Raw genomic sequence first — 22,140 nt, forward strand, 5'->3', positions numbered from 1 at the left:
TTTTCCTCCCACATTAATCGAAGTTGAGGCTTCATGATCATGCTTAGCATGGCAACCCAAAGAAAGGAACTGATAGCAGGACTATTTTCTCTGGAAGATGTTTCTTACGTTAAAAAGTAATATAACATATCTCAAAGCGTACCTTTGTTTATAAAACCGTATGGCCGGATTGCCTTGTTTGCCGTAAAACTTTGCCCTCATAAAGGCTTCATAAAGTAGGACAAACACAACTCAGCTTCTGGCCAAGGAGGTGGAAGCCAATGGTCGGTCAACAAAGTTTTTTACAATGCGGATCCTAGCATTAATGATGTAAAGTACTTGGATACATAGAATCATTACACATAATTTGTGATTTTACTACGGACATCGATCCTTAATCTGGCCACCCGTGCCCACATTAAGGCCCGGGGGCTACTGGGCTTCGTGCTTATCATTTACAAATATTAAAGGGGTACATCGATCCCCTGATCTGGTGTTGCCACCCGACCAGTGGCTCGGGGACTACTGCATTGACAATCCAATGCAGAAAATTTAAAGTGCAATATAGTTTTCGAGGAGATTATTATCCTCAGTTTGGTCGGCCGCACCCAACCTGAGTCTCGAGGACTTCGCACACCGCATTTTTATTCCTAAGTATGCTGCTGAGCTGGGAATTGATCCTCAGGCTGATTTTACGCATCGACCTGAGTCTCAGGGCTACTAGGGTCAGCGGTTTGATCTTTTCCTTCAGGTGCATCCCAGATATTAGGCCAATATGCACCTTGAGGGTTACTGATATACATATACTGGCTATACATCTCGTCAGAGATTACACTACACAATTTGGAATTAAATTCATAAAAATCAGCCCGTGGCCAAGGTGGTGCACCACCCCAGAAGCAGTCCGGCATAAAGCTCGGGCGCCCGTGGCTGGCTCCATAGAGGGCATTTCTGGTATTAAGCTTAGCTAAACTGTTTCAACTTTTTCGAACCAAGGTGATCTATGACACCTCGATTATAATCCAGCGATGGAGCTCGGATATAGTCCGGTGTTGGAGCTCGGATACATTCTGGCGTTGGAGCTCGGAAGCATTTTGGTGTTGGTGCTCGGCTGCAAAAGACACCTCGAATGCAGTTCGGCCTTGGAGCTCGGACGCAAGAGGACACTGCCGCCCGGGAACAACTTCAAACCCGTGGTGTAGCATTAAAATAACAAGGCATTAATAAAGGCCAAGAACTTAAAAGGGCTCCTCGGATACCCGACATGTAAACTCTTCAGATTTACTTCGGCGATTCTCAAGATCGAAGATGAGAAGATTTGTTGAACCAGTTTTCAAGACCGACGACCAAAGATGAAGAACAGTTCGGAAGAATCGAGGAGCGTCCCCAACTTGAAGACCGGTTCAGGGGGCTACTGACGGTGTCCTAGACCAGGGGGTACTCACCACGTCGTCTCACGATCAGTTGGATTGGGCCGAGGACCCCCGATGGCCGCATACTCATGGGCCAGTTCGGATAGCTGCCACATACAAGGAAGATTCCACAACACTTGCTGATCAAGACAAGGACTCCTCCCCCACCGGTGTATTCGGCTAGGACTCTTGTTATCCTAGGCCTCTGGTGCATTATATAAACCAGGGCTAGGCTAGTTGATAGAACATAAACAATCATAATCATAGGCTAGCTTCTAGGGTTTAGCCTCTATGATCTCGTGGTAGATCAACTCTTGTAATACTCATTTCATCAAGATCAATCAAGCAGGAAGTAGGGTATTACCTCCGTCGAGAGGGCTCGAACCTGGGTAAAACATCGTGTCCCCTGCCTCCTGTTACCATTAGCCTTAGACGCACAGTTCGGGACCCCCTACCCGAGATCCGCCGGTTTTGACACCGACACCTAGCTAAAAGGCGTTAAAGAAAAGCGCTTGTTGGAAGATAACCCAACACTTTTACCTATTGTTTTTGTGTGTTCACATGGTTATGTTACTGTAATAATCATGTTTTATTGCTTTTGTTTCAATAAAGTGCCAAGTAAAGCCTTTGGGATAGTGTGGATGATAATTGACTTGAATTTGTGCAAAAACAAAAAATTTTGCCCTCAGTCCAGGAATTTTCAAAATTCACTGGAACGTGTTTTTGAGATGAATTTTTCTACAGGTGGTAAATATACAAATTCCCTACATTGTCCTAAGTTTCCAGAATTTTTGGAGTAGAAGAAGTATGGTTGTTTTCTAGATCATTACAGACTGTTCTGTTATTGACAGATTCTGTTTTCAATGCATAGTTTGCTTGTTTCCTAGTTTCCATGACTTATATTACTCAATATAAATTGTGGAAATGATAAGCTACAGTAGGCATTGTTGGAGAACAATTATGAATCTTGTCTTTGATAGTACCAAAGTGAATGATTTGCTTTATCATATTAACCTATCTCACGAAGTTCCGTTAAGTTTTGTGTAATTGAAGTTTTCAAGTTTTGGGTGAGATATCGATATGAGGAGAATAAGGAGTGACCAGACCCTAAGCTTGGGGATGCCCAAGGCACCCCAAGTTAATATTCAAGGAAGATCCAAGAAACTAAGCTTGGGGATGCCCCGGAAGGCTTCCCCTCTTTCATCTCCAACATTATTGCTAACCTTACTTGGGGCTATATAGGCATCCCCTCTTTCGTCTCCAACATTATCGGTAACTTTACTTGGGGCTATATTTTCATTTGTAACATGATATGTGTTTTGCTTGGAGCATCATTTTATTTTGTTAGTATTTGCTTGCTGTTATTTATAATAATGTTTTGCATCTTTTACTTCAATAAAAATTTCAAGTATAGCCTTTGCCATCTTATTTTGCAAGTATATGAGTTGCTGTTTCAAAAATAGAAAGTTTATCGCCGTTGCGAAAATTCTCTAGAAAAGTCACAATGTGATAAAAGGTTGAAATTTTTGCATAGTAAGCTATAATAAATTTTCTACAGTGTGGTATTTTTTTCAGAATTTTTGGAGTTAGGGAAGTATGATGAATATTGCACTCTTTACAGACTGTTCTATTTAGACAGATTGTTGTTATGTTTGCAATGTTTGCTATGTTTGCTTGTTTAATGATTCTATTTGAGGATAGGAGTATTAAATATGCGGAGGCTGTGACGCCCCCGATTCAATCGGACACTAAGCATGCACGCAAATGTGTATGATCAAGATCAAGGACTCAAGGGAAGATATCACAACCCAACTCTAAAAGTAAAATAAGTCATACAAGCATCATATTACAAGCCAGGGCCCTCGAGGGATCGAATACAAGTTCTCGAACATAAAGGAGTCAACGGAAGCAACAATATCTGAGTACAGACAAAGGTTAAACAAGTTGCCATAAGATGGCTAGCACAAACTAGGATACAGATCGAAAGAGGCGCAAGCCTCCTACCTGGGATACTCCTAAACTACTCCTGGTCATCGTCAGCTGCCTGCACATAGTAGTAGGCACATCCACTCTAGTAGGAGTCATCGTCGACGGTGGCGTATGGCTCCTGGGCTCCAACGTCTGGTTGCGGCATCCGAGAAGAAAAGGAAAGAGGGGGAAAAGAGGGAGAAAAGCAACTGTGAGTACTCATCCAAAGTACTCGCAAGCAAGGATCTACACTACATATGCATGGGTATATGTGTAAAGAGGCAATATCGATGGACTGAACTGCAGAATGCTAGAATAAGAGGGGGATAGCTAGTCCTAGCGAAGACTACGCTTCTAGCAGCCTCCGTCTTGCAGCATGTAGAAGAGAGTAGATTGAAGTCCTCCAAGTAGCATCGCATAGCTTAATCCTACCGACGATCCTCCCCTCGTCGCCCTATGGGAAATCGATCACTGGGTTTGTCTCTGGAACTTGTGTGGGTGTGCTTTATTAAGTATCCGGTTCTAGTTGTCATAAGGTCAAGGTACATCTCCGGGTCGTCCTATTACCGAGGGACACGGCTATTCAAATAGATAAACTTCCCTGCAGGGGTGCACCACATAACCCAACACGCTCGATCCCTCTGGTCGGACAAACTTTCCTGGGTCATGCCCGGCCTTGGAAGATCAACACGTCGCAGCCCCACCTAGGCCTAATAGAGAGGTCAGTACGCCGATCTAAATCCTTAGCGCGCAGGGGTCTAGGCCCATCGCCCATTGCACACCTGCATGTTGCGTGGGCGACCGGAAGCAGACCTAGCGTCCCTAATACAAGAGTAGGCATTCTAGTCCAATCCGGCACGCGCCGCTCAGTCGCTAACGTCTAGAAGGCTTCGGCTGATACCACGACGTCGAGTGCCCATAACTGTTCCCGCGTAGTTGGTTAGTGCACATAGGCCAGTGGCCAGACTCAGATCAAATACCAAGATCTCGTTAAGTGTGTGGTCTCATCCTACCCTATCGCTCCGCCACAAAGATCCACTCAGAGGGCCGCCCAGAAAGTATGTCCTTTCAGCCCCCAATCCGTGAATCAACCGCGAGTACTCAACGAGCCAACCGACTTTAGTCATCATCTTCATAGTATGTATGTACGTACTGTATATACCCGTGATCACCTCCCGAGTGATCACGGCCCGATAGTATAGCAAGGCAGACTAACAAGAATGTAGGGCCACTGATGATAAACTAGCATCCTATACTAAGCATTTAGGATTGCAGGTAAAGGTATCAACAGATGTAGCAACAATGACAGGCTATGCAACAGAATAGGATTAATCAAAATAGTAACATGCTACACTACTCTAATGCAAGCAGTACAGGGAAGAATAGGCAATATCGGGTGATCAAGGGGGGGCTTGCCTGGTTGCTCTGGCAAGAAGGAGGGGTTGTCAACTACGTAGTCGAACTGGGCAGTAGCAGCGTCGGTTTCGTAGTCTACCAGAGAGAAGAGGGGGAAGAAACAATAAATACAATGCAAACATAAGCATGATGATGCATGACATGACAATGAGCGGTGCTAGGTGTGCTCTAACACGGTAGTAGGTGATACCAGCGAAGGGGGAAAACATCCAGGAAAGTATTTCCGGTGTTTCGCATTTTCGGACAGATGAACCGGAGGGGGAAAGTTGCATGTTTGCTATGATTGGGATTTGTGCCGGACGAATGGGCTACGTATTCGGATTCGTCTCATCGTTCTGAGCAACTTTCATGTACAAAGTATTTTCATCTGAGCTACGGATCATTTTATATGATTTTCTAAAGTTTTAATTATTTTCTGAATTTATTTATCTATTTAATTCTAAGATTATCCAGAATAATGTTTGTTGATGTCAGCATGACGCAATGCTGAGGTCATCAGTCAACAGTGCAGTTTACTGAGTCAAATCTGGCATGTGGGTCTAGTGGGACGCACGTGTCATTGACTGGGGCCTGCCCAGTCAGCATAGTTGACTGGGTCAACTGGGCCCAGGGGGCCAAGGGTCAGTGGCTGAGCGGTGGGACCCGCAGCGCCACGTCGGCGCTGAGTCAGCGCGGCCACCAGAGTGCGTCGGCGAACCCAGACGCAGAGGCGAGCTCCGGCGAACTCGGAAACAGGCCACGATGGACCAAATCGGGCACGGCCTGGCTCTCTGGAACGGCCTCTTCACGTCACGTCCGATGGAGAAGAGCACGACGACGGGGGTGGCCGGAATGGTCACCAGCAACGTCGGGCGGCGACTGTTGTGGGCTTATGACGGGACGGAGCTGTAGCGCACACGCGAGTGAACGGGGAGGCAAGGCGAGGCCTAAGTGATGCGGCGAAGCAGATGGGTAGCAGCACGGGGCCGTTGGTCGCCAGAACGAGGCCGGCGACGTGCTACGCGGACGCCGGGGCTCGGGTGAGTCTGAAGGCGGGGCTACGGGGCATGGTTTGTCCCGGGGCTTGGTGCATCCGAACGCAGAGACAAAGCCGCATCAAACAGCCTCGGCGGGAATGGCTGAGGCGACCGGAAACATCAACGGCGACCACCGCGTGCAGCGTCGGACTTCGGGCGAAGGTGGTTTCGGTTGCGAGAGGGAATGGCGATGCGGCGTGTTAGCAAGCGCTAATAATGGCCAGGAGTCCTCTACGTGTGCGTGCGACCACAATGGGCATGAGCCTGGGACCAAATGGTCACCAGAAGGCTGCCAGCGACGTACTCAGGCAAGTTGGTGGCAGCGCGAACAACTAGCGAACGACATCGAGAGAGAGGGGAGGAAGTGGGGGCTCACCGAGCGGCACACACGGTGGTCCTTGGGGGTTTAGTAGCAGCAGAGGGTGTCGCAGGAGTTGGTGAAGAGTGGCGGCGAAGCTCGTCGGAGCAGAGGAGGAAGACGGCGGTGTCGTGGGCGTTACGGTGGCTCCGAACTCCAACGAGGTGCACCAGTCGAAGCAACGGACGATGGCGGCCCTTGGAGACACAGTGGGGCGGCGAGGTGGGCACGGTGGATGTCGCTAGGCTGGAGCCTTGGCGGCAGTGGCGCTCAGATGCGGTGGGGAAGGAGAAGCGGCGAGATGGATCTGAGGGGAGGGGGGCGCAGGGACCGAGAGGGAGAGCAGGGGTGAGTGGGAGAAGGAACCGAGGAGGCGGGGGCGTGGAGGTCTTATCCCCTCCCAGCATTGGTGCCAGTGAGGTGGTTGGGCGGGAACACACCCCTGTTCCGACCCTGGTCGGGGGAACAGGGAAGGCGGACGGCAGGGGGCCTCGCCGGCTGGGCCGGTTGAACTGGTCGGCTTGGCTGTTGGCCAACTGGGCCAGTTGGCCCAGGGGGTTTGGGGGGGTTTCCTTTCCTCTTTTCTCTTTTGTTTTGTTTTTTGGTTTTATTCTTTTTCTTTTATTTATTTTCCTTTCTGATTGAATTCATTTTTGAAATATTTAGGCACTTTCTAAAAATTAGTTTCCTCCACTATTATTACCTGTGCAATATCTGGCACCAACCGAACATTTTTGTTTCAAAGTTTGAAAACTTTGGTGGTTTGCTATATTTTGAATTTGATTTTTGAACCGGTTTTGAACTAATCAGAGATTAGGAACAGTAACGGAACTGACGTGGCATCATTAGCAAAGTTTCACGGTAGCTTAATTATTCAGGCGTTACAAATCTCCTCCACTACAAGAAATCTCGTCCCGAGATTTAGGAGGTAGAAGGAAACAGTGCGGGGTATTCATCACGCAGGTGACCCTCACGTTCCCAAGTGGTTTCATCTTCAGAATGATGCGACCACTGGACCTTGAGGAACTTGATCGCCTTCTGACGTGTGCGGCGTTCAGCATTGTCGAGAATGCAAACCGTATGCTCTTTATAGGAGAGGTCCTGTTGCAACTCGAGCACTTCATGATCCACTGCTCGGATTGGGTCCTTGAAGTAGCGATGGAGTTGCGACACGTGGAACATCGTGAACCTGAGAGAGGTTCAGCGGAAGCTCGAGTTGGTATGCCACTTTTCCACGCCTTTCCAGAATAGTGAAAGGACCAATATAGCGAGGAGCTAGCTTGCCCTTGATTCCGAAGCGGTGAGCACCCTTCATTGGTGTGACTCGGAGATAAGACTTTTCGCCAGGTTAATAGACCATGTCCTTATGATACGGTCATACTGACTCTTCTGACGTGACTCAGTAGTCTTGAGACTCTCATGAATAATGCGGACTTGTTCTTCGGCATGTTGGATAATATCCGAACTGAAGAGTGGACGTTCCCCAGTTTCTGACCAGCTCAGAGGGGTTCGACACTTTCGTCCATATAACACTTCGAAGGGGCCATCTTGAAACTAGCTTGATAGCTATTATTATAAGAGAACTCAGCATACGGATATATTCCTCCCATTTCTTGCCAAAGGAAATAACACAAGCTCGAAGCATGTCTTCAAGAACTTGGTTGACACGTTCAACTTGCCCTTGTGACTGAGGATGAAAAGCAGTGTTGAAAGACAGATGAGTCCCCATAGCTTCTTGCAAACTTGCCCAGAATCTTGAAGTTAATAAACTGCCTCAGTCTGAACTGATTACCAATGGAATACCTTGAAGTAAGACAATTCTGTACATGTAGATGTTTGCCAGCTGACTAGCAGTGATCATTTCTTTGACAGCCAGAAAATGTGCAACTTTAGAAAGCCGGTCAATGACGACAAGAATAGCATCATTACCTTTCTGCGATTTGGGGAATCCAGTGATGAAGTCCATTTCAACATGGTCCCATTTCCATTCAGGAATAGAGATAGGTTGCCGAGTTCCAGCAGGCTGTTGATGCTCTACTTTGATACAATGACAAACTTCACACTCAGCAACATAACGAGCACTATCTTGCTTCATATTAGACCACCAGAATCTCTGACGAATGTCTTGGTACATCTTGGTGCTACCGGGATGAATAGACAAAGGTGTATCATGAGCTTCTTTCATAACCTCCTGAGTCTTATCCAGTTTATCTTTTGAAGGGACCACTAGGCGACCTTTAAAGAACAAAGTGCCAGTATCATCAATAGTGCAGAATGAGGGCTTTGCTTCTTCAAGATAGCGCTTAATCTTGTGGGCTTGAGAGTCATACTTCTGCAGCGTCTTTATGCTTTCCACGAGATCTGGTATAACAACCAGGGTATTGAGAGAACCCTGGGAAACAACGTGGAGGTTCATCTTGCGGCTCTCAGGAGGCGGGGGAGTGAGAGCACCAGGAGGAACAATATGGAGGTTCAGCTTTCTGAATTCTTCAACGAGCAAGGGCTGAACTTTGTGAACCTGGAGATGGTTGCAATATGACTTGCGGCTTAAGGCATCAGCCATCACATTAGCCTTGCCTAGGGTATACGAAATACCCAAGTTAAAATCTGCAATAGTCTCCATCCATCTCTGCTGACGGAGGTTCAGGTCTGGCTGAGTAAATAGATACTTCTGACTTTGGTGGTCGGTGAAGATCTCGCAACGATTACCGAGAAGGTAATGTCGCCACAGTTTCAATGCATGTATAACAGCAGCAAGCTCGAGGTCATGAACTGGATAGTTCTCTTCGTGAGAGTGCAATTGTCGAAAGGCATAAGCAATCACCTTACGCTCCTACATTAGGATAGCGCCTAGGCCTTGACGTGAAGCATCACAATAAATGATGAAGTCCTTCTTAGTATCAGGTGGAGCAAGCACTGCGCAGAAGTCAACTTGTCTTTGAGTGCCTGGAAACTTTCCTCACACTTTTCTGTCCACTCAAACTTGACGCCCTTATGAAGCAGGTTAGTCAGAGGTCTAGCAATCTTGGAGAAGTTATCAATGAATCAACGGCAATAGCTGGCAAGTCCGAGAAAACTTCTGACTTGCTTGGCATTCTTCGGAGGAGTCCAGTCGAGAATAGCCTGGAGATGACATGCCCAATATAGGTTACTTTGGGAAGCCAGAATTCGCACTTGGAGAACTTGGCATAGAGTTGATGCTCTCTAAGCTTTTCCAGAACAAGACGAAGATGTTCAGCATGTTCTTTTTCATTCTTGGAATATACAAGGGTATCATCCAGAGAATCCACGACAAACTTGTCGAGGTATTCCATAAAGATATAGTTCATCAGACGAGAGAAGCTGGCTGGAGCATTGGTTAATCCAAAAGACATGACGGTGTACTCGTATGATCCATAGCGAGTCACAAATGCGGTCTTTGGGATATCCTCTTTGCGCACATGGATCTGGTGGTAACCCAACCTCAAGTCGAGTTTAGAGAGCACTGACGAACCAGCCAGTTGATCATATAGATCATTGATCTGAGGAAGAGGATATTTGTTCTGAATGGTAGCTTGGTTAATAGGACGGTAGTCTTGGACCAATCGGTTTGTCCCACCCTCTTCTTAACAAAGAGAGAAGGTGCTCCCCAAGGAGAGCAACTTGGGCGAATGAAACCACTTCGTAGAGGTTTGTCTATTTCCTCCTTAAGCTCAATGAGTTCATGCGGGGGCATCTTGTAGGGTCGTTTGGCTATAGGAGTGGTGCATGGTTTTAGGTCGATGATGAATTCGACAGCTCTAGCAGGGGGAATCCCTGGAAGTTCTTCACGAAAGACGTATTGGAATTCGTGAACAACAGGAATGTTTACAATGCCCTCGAGGGGTGCACCGTTCAAAGCGTTCAAGGCATAAAGCCTTGCCTCGCCATTCTAAACCAGACGAGCATTGTAGCTAATTATTTCATCAGAAGGGTGTAGCAGATGGACGGTTTTAGTGGCACAAACTATAGAAGCAGTATGCGCTTCTAACCAATTAATTCCCAGAATGAGATCATGCTACAAGACTTCAGTACGATGGGAGAGACAAGGAATTCCAGTCCTTCGATTTCAACGGGGACATCGTTGCAAATCATGGAGGTCCGACATTGGCCCGCAGGGGTGTGCACTTATAGAGAAGCATTCATGTCCTCACATTTAATGCTGTGCAAGCATGCAAAATCTTCTGACATGAATGAATGCGATGCACCTGTATCAAATAAAACGGATGTTGGTACTAAATTTACGAGGCGTGTACCCATCACAGTAGTAGGCTGGTCTTGAGCTTCGTCCAGATCAACGTGGTTGGTGATACGTCTCCAACATATCTATAATTTTTGATTGTTCCATGCTATTATATTACCCGTTTTGGATGTTTATGGGCTTTACTTTACACTTTTATATCATTTTTGGGACTAACCTACTAATCGGAGGCCCAGCCCGAATTGCTGTTTTTTTTTTGCCTATTTTAGTGTTCCGAAGAAAAGGAATATCAAATGGAGTCCAACCGGAATGAAACCTTCGGGAGCGATCTTTTTGGAACAACGTGATCTAGGAGACTTGGAGTGGACGTCAAGCAGCAGAGGAGGCGGCCAAGAGGGTGCCCGGCGTGCCCCTATAGGTGGGCGCGCCCCCACCCTCGTGGGCCCCTCGAGCGTCCACCGACCTACTTATTCCTCCTATATATACCCACGTACCCTGAAACCATCGAGGAGCACCACGAAAAACTATTTCCACCGTCGTAACCTTCTATATCCGCGAGATCCCATCTTGGAGCCTTCGCGCGCTCCACCGGAGGGGGAATCGACCATGGAGGGCCTCTACATCATCTCCAAGGTTCTTCCGATGAGTTGTGAGTAGTTTACCACAAACCTTCGGGTCCATAGTTATTAGGTAGATGGCTTCTTCTCTCTCTTTGAATCTCAATACAAAGTTCTCCTCGATCTTCTTGGAGATCTATTCGATGTAACTCTTTTAGCGGTGTGTTTGTCGGGATCCGATGAATTGCGGGTTTATGATCAAGTTTATCTATGAGAAATATTTGAATCTCCTCTGAATTCTTTTATGTGTGATTAGTTATCTTTGCAAGTCTCTTCGAATTATCAGTTTGGTTTGGCCTACTAGATTGACCTTTCTTGCAATGGGAGAAGTGCTTAGCTTTGGGTTCAATCTTGCGGTGTCCTTTCCCAGTGACAGCAGGGGCAGCAAGGCATGTATTGTATTGTTGTCATCGAGGATAAAAAGATGGGGTTTATATCATATTGCATGAGTTTATCCCTCTACATCATGTCATCTTTTTTAATGCGTTACTCTGTTCTTTATGAACTTAATACTCTAAATGCATGCTGGATAGCGGTTGATGTGTGGAGTAATAGTAGCATATGCAGGAAAGAGTCGGTCTACTTGTCACGGACGTGATGCCTATATACATGATCATGCCTAGATAATCCCATAATTATTCGCTTTTATATCAATTGCTCGACAGTAATTTGTTCACCCACCGTAATACTTATGCTATCTTGAGAGAAGCTACTAGTGAAACCTATGGCACCCGAATCTATCTTTTATCATGTAAGTTTATCGTCTACTTTTATTTGCATCTTTACTTTTCCAATCTATATCATAAAAATACCAAAAATATCTTATCATATTATGTCTATCCGATCTCACTTTCGCAAGTGGTCGTGAAGGGATTGACAACCCCTTTATTGCATTGGTTGCGAGGTTCTTGTTTGTTTGTGTAGGTGTGTGGGACTTTTGAGGAGCCTCCTACTGGATTGATACCTTGGTTCTCAAAAACTGAGGGAAATACTTACGCTACTTTGCTGCATCACCCTTTCCTCTTCAAGGAAAACCAATGCAAGATCAAGACATAGCAAAAAGGATTTCTGGCGTTGTTGCCCGGGAGGTCTTCGCTCAAGTCAAGACACACCAAGTACCCATCACAAACTCATCTCCCTCGCATTACATTATTTTCCATTTGCCTCTCATTTTCCTCTCCCTCACTTCACCCTTGCCGTTTTATTCGCCCTTCTTCCGCTCATTCTTTTGCTTGCTTTTGTTACCATGTGCCTCCTTTTTTTCTTGCATCTTTGCTTGCTAAAATTTTATGGATCCTCATCCGCTTGCTAATATCTTTAAGAGATCCAATTATGATGAACCAACATCTTGTGATTTGAGTGCACTAGATTATCTTTATGAGGTTTTGCTTGAAATTCGTGAATCTGAAAATTGTGATGAAGTACTTTATGAAGAGATTCATGATAGCTCCTTGAATAAAAAGCATGATTGCAATGATTTTATTTTAAATTCTCTTGATTTCAATTGTGCTAATAATATCCAAAACCCTAAGCTTGGGGGTGCTAGTTTTGCTATGTCTACTACTTGTTGCAATGATCATAATTGGGGTGATTCTTCTTATAAAAATTTATTTAAGCCCCATGATGAATATGAGATTGATAATAGTGTTTGCAATAAATTGAAAGTGGGTTTGGAAGAGTGTCAACTTTAGATCCCACATATTTGGAGTATGTTCAATCTTATGGTATTTTTGATAAAAGTGGGTTTGGAGAGGTCATGACTTTAGTTAATGTTAATCCCACTATCTTGGAAGAATGTCAACTTTGCATGCATGTGGATCGTGTTGAGAATATGTTATGTGATAGATATTTTGTTGAATTTTCTTATGATCCTACATGTAATTATTAAGAGAGAGGAAAATATGGTCATAGAAATTTTCATCTTACTAAATTACCTCTCGTCATGTTGAGATTGATATCATCTCTTTCTTCTTCCTTGCATATGCTAGTTTTTTCTTGCGTTGAAAATTTGTTTGCTTATAATATGCCTATGCATAGGAAGTATGTTAGCCTTAAGTGTGTTTGTCACATGTTTTATGATGCTCTCTTTATGCTTCAATTCTTGTCTTTAGCGCTTGTTGGGATCTCAATCCCTAGCTAGGGGCGTTAAACGTTAGCGCTTGTTGGGAGGCAACCCAATTTTATTTTTGTTCCTTGCTTTTTGCTTCTGTTTAGTAATAAATATTTCATCTAGCTTCTGTTTAGATGTGTTTTCATGTTTTAATTAGTGTTTGTGCCAAGTAGAACCTATAGGATAACCTACGGTGATAGTTAATTTAATTCTGCTGAAAAACAGAAACTTTTGCGCGCATGAAAATAATTTTAGTAATTCACAGAAACGTTCTTTTGTGTTGATTCTTTTTGCTGTAGAGAAATAGACAAATTTCCCAGGACTTCCTATTTTTTTAGGATTTTTAGAGTTCCATAAGTATACGAAAGTTACAAATTGCTACAGACTGTTCTGTTTTTGACAGATTCTGTTTTTTGTGTGTTGTTTGCTTATTTTGATGCATCTATGGATAGTATTGGGGGGTATGAACCATGTAGAAGTTGGAATACAGTAGGTTTAACACCAATATAAATAAAGAATGAGTTCATTACAGTATCTTATGTGGTGGTTTTTCTTTCTTGCACTAACAGAGCTTATGAGATTTCCTGTTGAGTTTTGCGTTGTGGAGTTTTCAAGTTTTGGGTAAAGATTTGATGGACTCTGTAATAAGGAGTGGCAAGAGCCTAAGCTTGGGTAATGCCCATGGCACCCCAAGATATTCAAGGAGAACCAAAAGCCTAAGCTTGGGGATGCCCCGGAAGGCATCCCCTCTTTCGTCTTTGTCTATCGCTAACTTTACTTGGAGCTATATTTTTATTCGCCACATGATATGTGTTTTGCTTGGAGCGTCTTGTATGATATTAGTCTTTGCTTTTTAGTTTACCACAATCATCCTTGCTGTACACACCTTTTGGGAGAAACCCACTTGATTGGAATTTATTAGAATACTCTATGTGCTTCACTTATATCTTTTAAGCTCGATAGTTTCACTCTAGCGCTTCACTTAAATCTTTTAGAGCACGGCGGTGGCTTTATTTTGTAGAAATTTTTAATCTCTCATGATTCACTTATATTATTTTGAGAGTCTCTTAGAACAGCATGGTATTTGCTATGGTTATAAAATTGGTCGTAGAATGATGGGCATCCAAGTTGGGTATAATAAAAACTATCATAGGCAGTGAATTGGATGCTATGATCAATTTGATACTTGATAATTGTTTTGAGATATGGAGGTGGTGATATTAGAGTCATGCTAGTTGGGTGATTGTGAATTTAAATAATGCTTGTGTTGACGTTGGCAGGTCCCATAGCATGCACGTATGCTAAAAGTTGTGTAACAAATTTGAAACATGAGGTGTTCTTAGATTGTCATCCTTATGAGTGGCGGTCGGGGACGAGCGATGGTCTTTTCCTACCAATCCATCCCCCTAGGAGCATGCGCGTAGTGCTTGGTTTTTGATGACTTGTAGATTTTTGCAATAAGTATATGAGTTCTTTATGACTAATGATGAGTCCATGGATTATACACACTCTTACCCTTCCATCATTGCTAGCCTCTTCGGTACCGTGCATTGCCCTTTCTCACCTTGAGAGTTGGTGCAAACTTCACCGGTGCATCCAAACCCCGTGATACGATACGCTCTATCACACATAAACCTCCTTATATCTTCCTCAAAACAGCCAGCATACCTACCTATTATGGCATTTCCATAGCCATTCCGAGATATATTGCCATGCAACTTCCCACCGTTCCGTTCATCATGACACACATCATCATTGTCATATTGCCTTGCATGATCATGTAGTTGACATCGTATTTGTAGCAAAGCCACCATGCAAAAAAATTCATACATGTCACTCTTGATTCATTGCCCATCATGTTACACCACCGGAGGCATTCATATAGAGTCATAATTGTTCTAGTTTTGAGTTGTAATTCATGAGTTGTAAATAAATAGAAGTATGATGATCATCATTATTAGAGCATTGTCCCCAAGTAAAAATAAAGAAAGGCCAAAAAGAAGAAAAAAAGAAAGGCCAAAGAAAAAAAGGCCAAAAGAAAAAAAGAAAGGCCCAAAAAAAGAAAAAAAGGGGGGCAATGTTACTATCCTTTTCCACACTTGTGCTTCAAAGTAGCACCATGTTCTTCATATAGAAAGTCTTTTATATTGTCACTTTCATATACTAGTGGGAATTTTTCATTATAGAACTTGGCATCTATATTCCTACGATGGGCTTCCTCAAAATGCCATAGGTCTTCGTGAGCAAGCAAGTTGGATGCACACCCACTTAGTTTCTTTTGTTGAGCTTTCATACATTTATAGCTCTAGTGCATCCGTTGCATGGCAATCCCTACTCCTCATGTTGACATCAATTGATGGGCATCTCCATAGCCCGTTGATTATCCTCGTCAATGTGAGACTTTCTCCTTTTTTTTCTCCACACAACCTCCATCATCATATTCTATTCCACCCATAGTGCTATATCCATGGCTCACGCTCATGTATTGCGTGAAAGTTGAAAAAAGTTTGAGATTGCTAAAGTATGAAACAGTTGCTTCGCTTGTCATCGGGGGTGTGCAAGATGAGAACATTTTTGTGTGACGAAAATGAAGCATGACCAAATTATATGATTTTGTAGGGATGGACTTTCTTTAGCCATGTTATTTTGAGAAGACATGCACTACAAAAAAAAGACACATCCGTGACATTTTGGGCCGAACGAATTTTTTTTCTGTCATACATATGACACTTCTATGACGATAATTGTGACAAAACCCGGTATCATCATAGATGTGGTGGGCTCCTACTTCTATAACAAAAACTCATGACAGAAAATGGGCTTTTCGTCCTGGGCGGGCCGGAGACGCAGCTGCATGACATTCTTTGGGCCGTCCATGACAGAAAAAACCATGGTAGAAGCGAGGGCGAGGAAAATTTTGGGGAGTTCCCGGTTACGGTGGGTGGTCGGGGGACGAGCGATGTGTGTTTCTCTCTAACTGAACCCGAGCGAGGCGTTGGACTCTAACTGAACCGAGCGATCGATCGATGGCTGATAACTGAACCCGATCGAGCGATTCCTTCGCTACTGCTGCTAACTAAAGTCGATCGATTGAATGAACAGTGAGTGTTGCGGGGGGGTTTGGATGAACAGTGAGCTGTGGCGTTGCCTATGGATGAACAGGACCCCGTGGTGTGGAGGGCTGGATGAAGAGTAGACGGTGGAGGGGTGCCCGCGAAGGGGTGGTTGAACATGACCCCATGGTGTGGAGGGCTGGATGAACAGTAGACAGTGGAGGGGTGCCCGTGGAGGGGTGGTTGAACAGTAGCTGGTGGAGAAGCGCGCGGTGGAAGCTGGATGAACAGGAGCCCGTGGACACTGGAGGAGGTCGACGGTAGCCCGTGGAGGCTGGAGGAGGTCGACGGTGGAGATGAACAGTATCCCGTGGAGTCCCGTTTTGCGGTACGCCATACCCCTCCCGATGAACAAGACCCTTGTTTCGACCGTAGCACTCAAACACAAGTCCGTTTCGTCCGTTTTGCGGTACGCCACACCCCCTCCCAATCAACAGGACCCTCGTTTCGACCGTAGCGCTCCAACACAAGTCCGTTTCGTCCGTTTTGCGGTACGCCACACCAACCCGATCAACAGGACCCCCGTTTCGACCGTAGGAGGTCCGTTTCATGCGTTTTGCGGTATGCCACACCCCTCCCGATGAACAGGATCCTGTTTCGAACGTGGCCGGTCGAACACAAGGCCGTTTCCTCCGTTCTGTGGTATGCCAGGCCTCGTTTCCATCGCTTGTTCCGTCCAAGCCCTCCCGATGAACCCGACCACGCATTTCGTTCTGACCCAGCCTGTTGGCTCCCACGCATTCCGTTTCCTCCCGATGAACACAACTTATTACGTTGCCTCCCCATGAACACGACGCATTCTGTTGCCTCCCCATGAACACGACGACGACGTTGTTTCTCTGTTCTTACCCAGCCATGTACACGAGCCCTGGACGTGCGTATGCGCGAGTAGGCGTTCGAGACCCCGCCCGTATGTACACATACGTGGCCGTATTTTCTTTCTTCCACACTGGCCGCTGTATGTACGTGTACATGCTACGTGCGCGCCTCTACATTGACACGTGCGCGCCTCTACATCCACCAGTATATATGTACGTACAAGTTCGCGACCAGAATGACAATGCTACGTACGTCGACCAGGTGGGTCCCGACTGTCAGGCACTTCCTTGCGTGCGAAGATGTAGCTGGTGGGTCCCAGCAGTCAGGGGGGCGAATCATTTTTTTTGCCCGAACGCACTTCCTTGCATGCGAAGGTGTGGCTGGTGGGTCCCAGCAGTCAGGGGGGCGAATCGTTTTTTTTTTGCACTCACTTCCTTGCGTGTGAAGATGTAGCTGGTGGGTCCCAGAAGTCAGGGGGTGAATCTTTTTTTTCTCGGATGCACTTCCTTGCGTGCGAAGATGTAGCTGGTGGGTCCCAGCAGTCAGGGGGCGAATCATTTTTTCGTGAAATACGGTGGCCCGTCCGATGGGTCCCCGCTGTCAGGTGGAGGAATAATTATTTTGCACGTAATAAGGAGGCACTTCCTTGCGGCTGCCGTGGACCCAGCTGTCAGCTTCTCCACGTACAGTCCACATCCGATGGAAGTTGTTCTGTGACCACGTTGATCACGCCGCATTGAGAGCACCACGGCGGTGGACGACGGTGATCCCTAGGAAGGGGACGATGTGGAGCCGAGGAAGACGCGGTAGTGGATGCACACGCGGAGAGGAGTACGCAGGTTCACTGGTTCGGCTGCGCTGCCGTCGCCGCAGAATAACAGGGGGTGTGGGTGAGTGGAGGGATGGCCTGGCCAGCGGTGGGAGTAGTAGGGGGGCGATGAGGCCTCCGCGGCAGCACAGCCGGCCACGGGAGGCAGGAGCAGGCGGCATGACCGGCACTGCTTTGGGCGGCTGGAACAAGAAGGCCAGAGGTTGAAGAAGCACGACGGCAGTTGGATGGACATCGTACGGTCACTGCAGCTAGAATCGTTTATATTGACTAAGTTCACAAAGCCCTTGGTACGTCAACTTAGTAGGCCCACAGGTCAGCTTCCGAAATGGTGCGCCCCAGATGTCAGGGGGAGGAATCATTTTTTGGGCGGGTGAAGCTAGAATATCCGAGATTGAAGAAGAAGCACGGCATCCGTTGGATGGACATCCAACGGCTACTGCTGCTAGAACCGTGTGTTGACTATAAGTTGACAAAGCCTTGCATACGCGTCAACTCTGTTTTTTAGGGGACGCGTCAACTTAGTAAGGCCAGAAGTGTGTGGCAGAGAACTTATAGCCCATTTGAGATTTGGAAGAATGTGCCGCCCATTTTTGAATTCTAATTGAATTTACTACAGCCCATTTATAGTTTGTTAAAAGGACAGTCCATTTCAACCAACCGTTCAAAACATAATTCAATAAAATTTCCCACATTTTGATGGGATCCGAAATATTTTTATCCCGAAATTTCTAGTCAGATTAAATACAATTTCAATATAAATTTATATTATGTAAAAATCCAACGAAACATTGCGCTCGCAACAATTAATGAAATTAAAATTTTCAATATCCAAAAATAATATTTTATAAAGTAATTATGTGTTTGGTGCACTTTTTTATAGTTACTACACAGTTTTTATAATTACATCCCATTTATTATTTCTTAAAGCCCATTTTCTTGTTAAGCCTAGTGCATCCCTCCTAGGAAAGATTTGCAGCCCAGCGGGGTGGAGAATAACAAATTGACCTTGCCTGGGTATTCCTAAAAAAAGTATAGCTGGGCTAGCCATTTTCAGTTTGAAAAAAATTAATATCTGGGTTGGATATCTGGCCTAGGCTAGACGGGCCATAGCCCGCCCAGTTAATACCTACAGCGATGTTTTCGTTGTTGTTCAGAGGAGAAAAATTAATATCTGGGATAAACATCGAAAAACTCTGCAGTGCTTACACCTCAAAAACACAAATACTGCTCGAGCTGCTTGGTCCCAGCTGTCCGCCGCTTCTTGTGCAATTCTCTCGTTTATTGACTAGTACATAGGTTGACAATGGTGTGGGACCATGATGTCAGGAAACCAGGAGGAAGCAAAATAAATTATAGTTTTCTATATCTATATCTATATCTATATCTATATCTATATTTATACTACTATAAAGTATATTAGTTTTGAGATGGATCCAGAGCTTCAATCATAACCGTTGGTCTCCAAAATCCAAGGGCTAAGACCAGCCGGATTCGCCATGAACAGTAGACTGGTGTTGCCTCTCCTGTGTTTTAGAATATTCACGTGGCCCTTCCAGGAAAAAAAAGGCCCATATGTGATGCCTCATGGGCTATATTTTACTGCTTGAGCGCATGACGACTTGAGCCCAGATAAGAAGGTTTGACAGGAGAATGGGAAGAAAAAATTATAGAGTAACATATAGTTTTTTAATGAACCTCCAGTGTTTTAGATGTGAATGTTCACCTTTTTGTATGAATATTAAAAACAATTGTGGGTGGAATTCCATTTATCTAAATCACTCCATCATATTTTTTTCGAGTCACACTCCAAAATCACTCCATTCTTTTAAGACGTGCATTGCACGTGCATACATACTACTCCCTCCGTCCTAAAATAAGTGACTCAAAAATGACTCAACTTTGTACTAATGTTAGTACAAAGTTGAGTAAGTTTTGAGTCACTTATTTAGAGACGGAGGGAGTAGTATATAATAAGGAGGCACTTGCGTACGTTAGGCTATGGCCCTGGTGGGGCCCCATTGTCATCCTCTCCAAGTAAAGTCATCTCCTCGCCCGCGCGCGCTTTCTGCCCGAAACAGTCAGCGCCGCCCGCGCCGCTTCCCGGTGCAGGCGATTGCTCGGCCTTCATATGACACAAGTGACGCCCGTCCGTCCATCTGCCACCCACATTAATGATACGTGGTTGCCGAGGCGACTACTCCGGCGCCACATGTCCGTCCCTCCGCCACCCACCATTGTTATATAAACTGTTGCGCTGGTGATGTCTACTACACAACCTTCTTCTTGTAGACGTTCTTGGGCCTGCAAGTGCACATGTTTGTAGGACAGTAGCAAATTTCCCTCAAGTGGATGACCTAAGGTTTATCAATCCGTAGGAGGCATAGGATAAAGATGGTCTCTCTCAAACAACCCTGCAACCAAATAACAAAAAGTCTCTTGTGTCCCCAACATACCCAATACAATGGTAAATTGTATAGGTGCACTAGTTCAGCGAAGAGATGGTAATACAAGTGCAATATGGATAGTAGATAAAGGTATTTGTAATCTGAATAAAACAGCAAGGTAACTAATGATAAAAGTGAGAGTAAACGAAATTGCAATGGTAGGAAACAAGGCATAGGGTTCATACTTTCACTAGTCCAAGTTCTCTCAACAATAATAACATAGATAGATCATATAAGAATCCCTCTACATGCAACAAAGAGTCACTCCAAAGCCACTAATAGCGGAGAACAAATGAAGAGATTATGGTAGGGTACGAAACCACCTCAAAGTTATTCTTTCGGATCAATCTATTCAAGAGTTCGTACTAGAATAACACCTTCAGACACAAATCAACCAAAATCCTAATGTCACCTAGATACTCCATTGTCACCTAAAGTATCCGTGGGCATGATTATACGATATGCATCACACAATCTCAGATTCATCTATTCAACCAACACAAAGTACTTCAAAGAGTGCCCCGAAGTTTCTACCGTAGAGTCAAGAACGTGTGCCAACCCCTATGCATAGGTTCATGGGCGGAACCCGCAAGTTGGTCACCAAAACATACATCAAGTGGCACATGATATCCCATTGTCACCACAGATAATCACGGCAAGACATACATCAAGTGTTCTCATAAAAGACTCAATCCAATAAGATAACTTCAAAGGGAAAACTCAATTCATCACAAGAGAGTAGAGGGGGAGAAACATCATAAGATCCAACTATAATAGCAAAGCTCGGTATACATCAAGATCGTGCCATAGAGGGAACACGAGAGAGAACACGAGAGAGAGAGATCAAACACATAGCTACTGGTACATACCCTCAGCCTCGAGGGTGAACTACTCCCTCCTCGTCATGGATAGCGCCGGGATGATGAAGATGGCCACCGATGATGGATCCCCCCTCTGGCAGGGTGCCGGGAAGGGCTCCCAAGAGGTTTCTGGTGGCTACAGAGGCTTGCGGCGGTGGAACTCCCGATCTATCTTGATATTCGATGTTTTTTAGGGTACGTAGGCTTATATAGGCTAAAGAAGTCGGTCGGGGGGTGCTCGAGGGGCCCACGAGGTAGGGGGCACGCCCAGTAGGGGGGGGGCGCCCTCCTATCTCGTGGCCTCCTTGAGGCTCTTCTGACGTGAACTCCAAGTCTCCTGGGTGATATTCTTCCCAAAAATAACGCTGCCGAAGATTTCATTCCGTTTGGACTCCGTTTGATATTCCTTTTCTTTGAAATACTGAAACAGGCAATAAAACAACAATATGGGCTGGGCCTCCGGTTAATAGGTTAGTCGCAAAAGTAATATAGAAGCGTATAACAAATCCCATAATCATTCAAAACAGATAATAAAATAGCATGAGTGCTTCATAAATTATAGATACGTTGGAGACGTATCAGCATCCCCAAGCTTAATTCCTGCTCGTCCTTGAGTAGGTAAATGATAAAAGAAAGAATTTATGAAGTGTGAATGCTAGAGGTGCACAAGTTTGATCAATGATAATTTCAATCACCTTTACTAGCATCATTATATGTCATAACAGTAGTTCATCTCATAAAACTTTTCACGAACTAGTAACAAGCAATTCACATGTTAAAGCATAGACCATAAACTTTCTTGAAAACTACCAAACTTCATTCTTAATCATCAAACAATTGCAATTCATCCTATTTCCAGGAAGAGTCTATTTCAGAGCTTTGATTTAGCAAACTTCACATACTCAACTATCATATAGTCTTCTACAATTGCTAACACTCATGCAATACTTGTGGTTATGAAGTTTTAATCCGACACA

Source organism: Triticum dicoccoides, chromosome 2B (genome assembly GCF_002162155.2).
Source record: "Triticum dicoccoides isolate Atlit2015 ecotype Zavitan chromosome 2B, WEW_v2.0, whole genome shotgun sequence".
Taxonomy (NCBI): Eukaryota; Viridiplantae; Streptophyta; class Magnoliopsida; order Poales; family Poaceae; genus Triticum; species Triticum dicoccoides.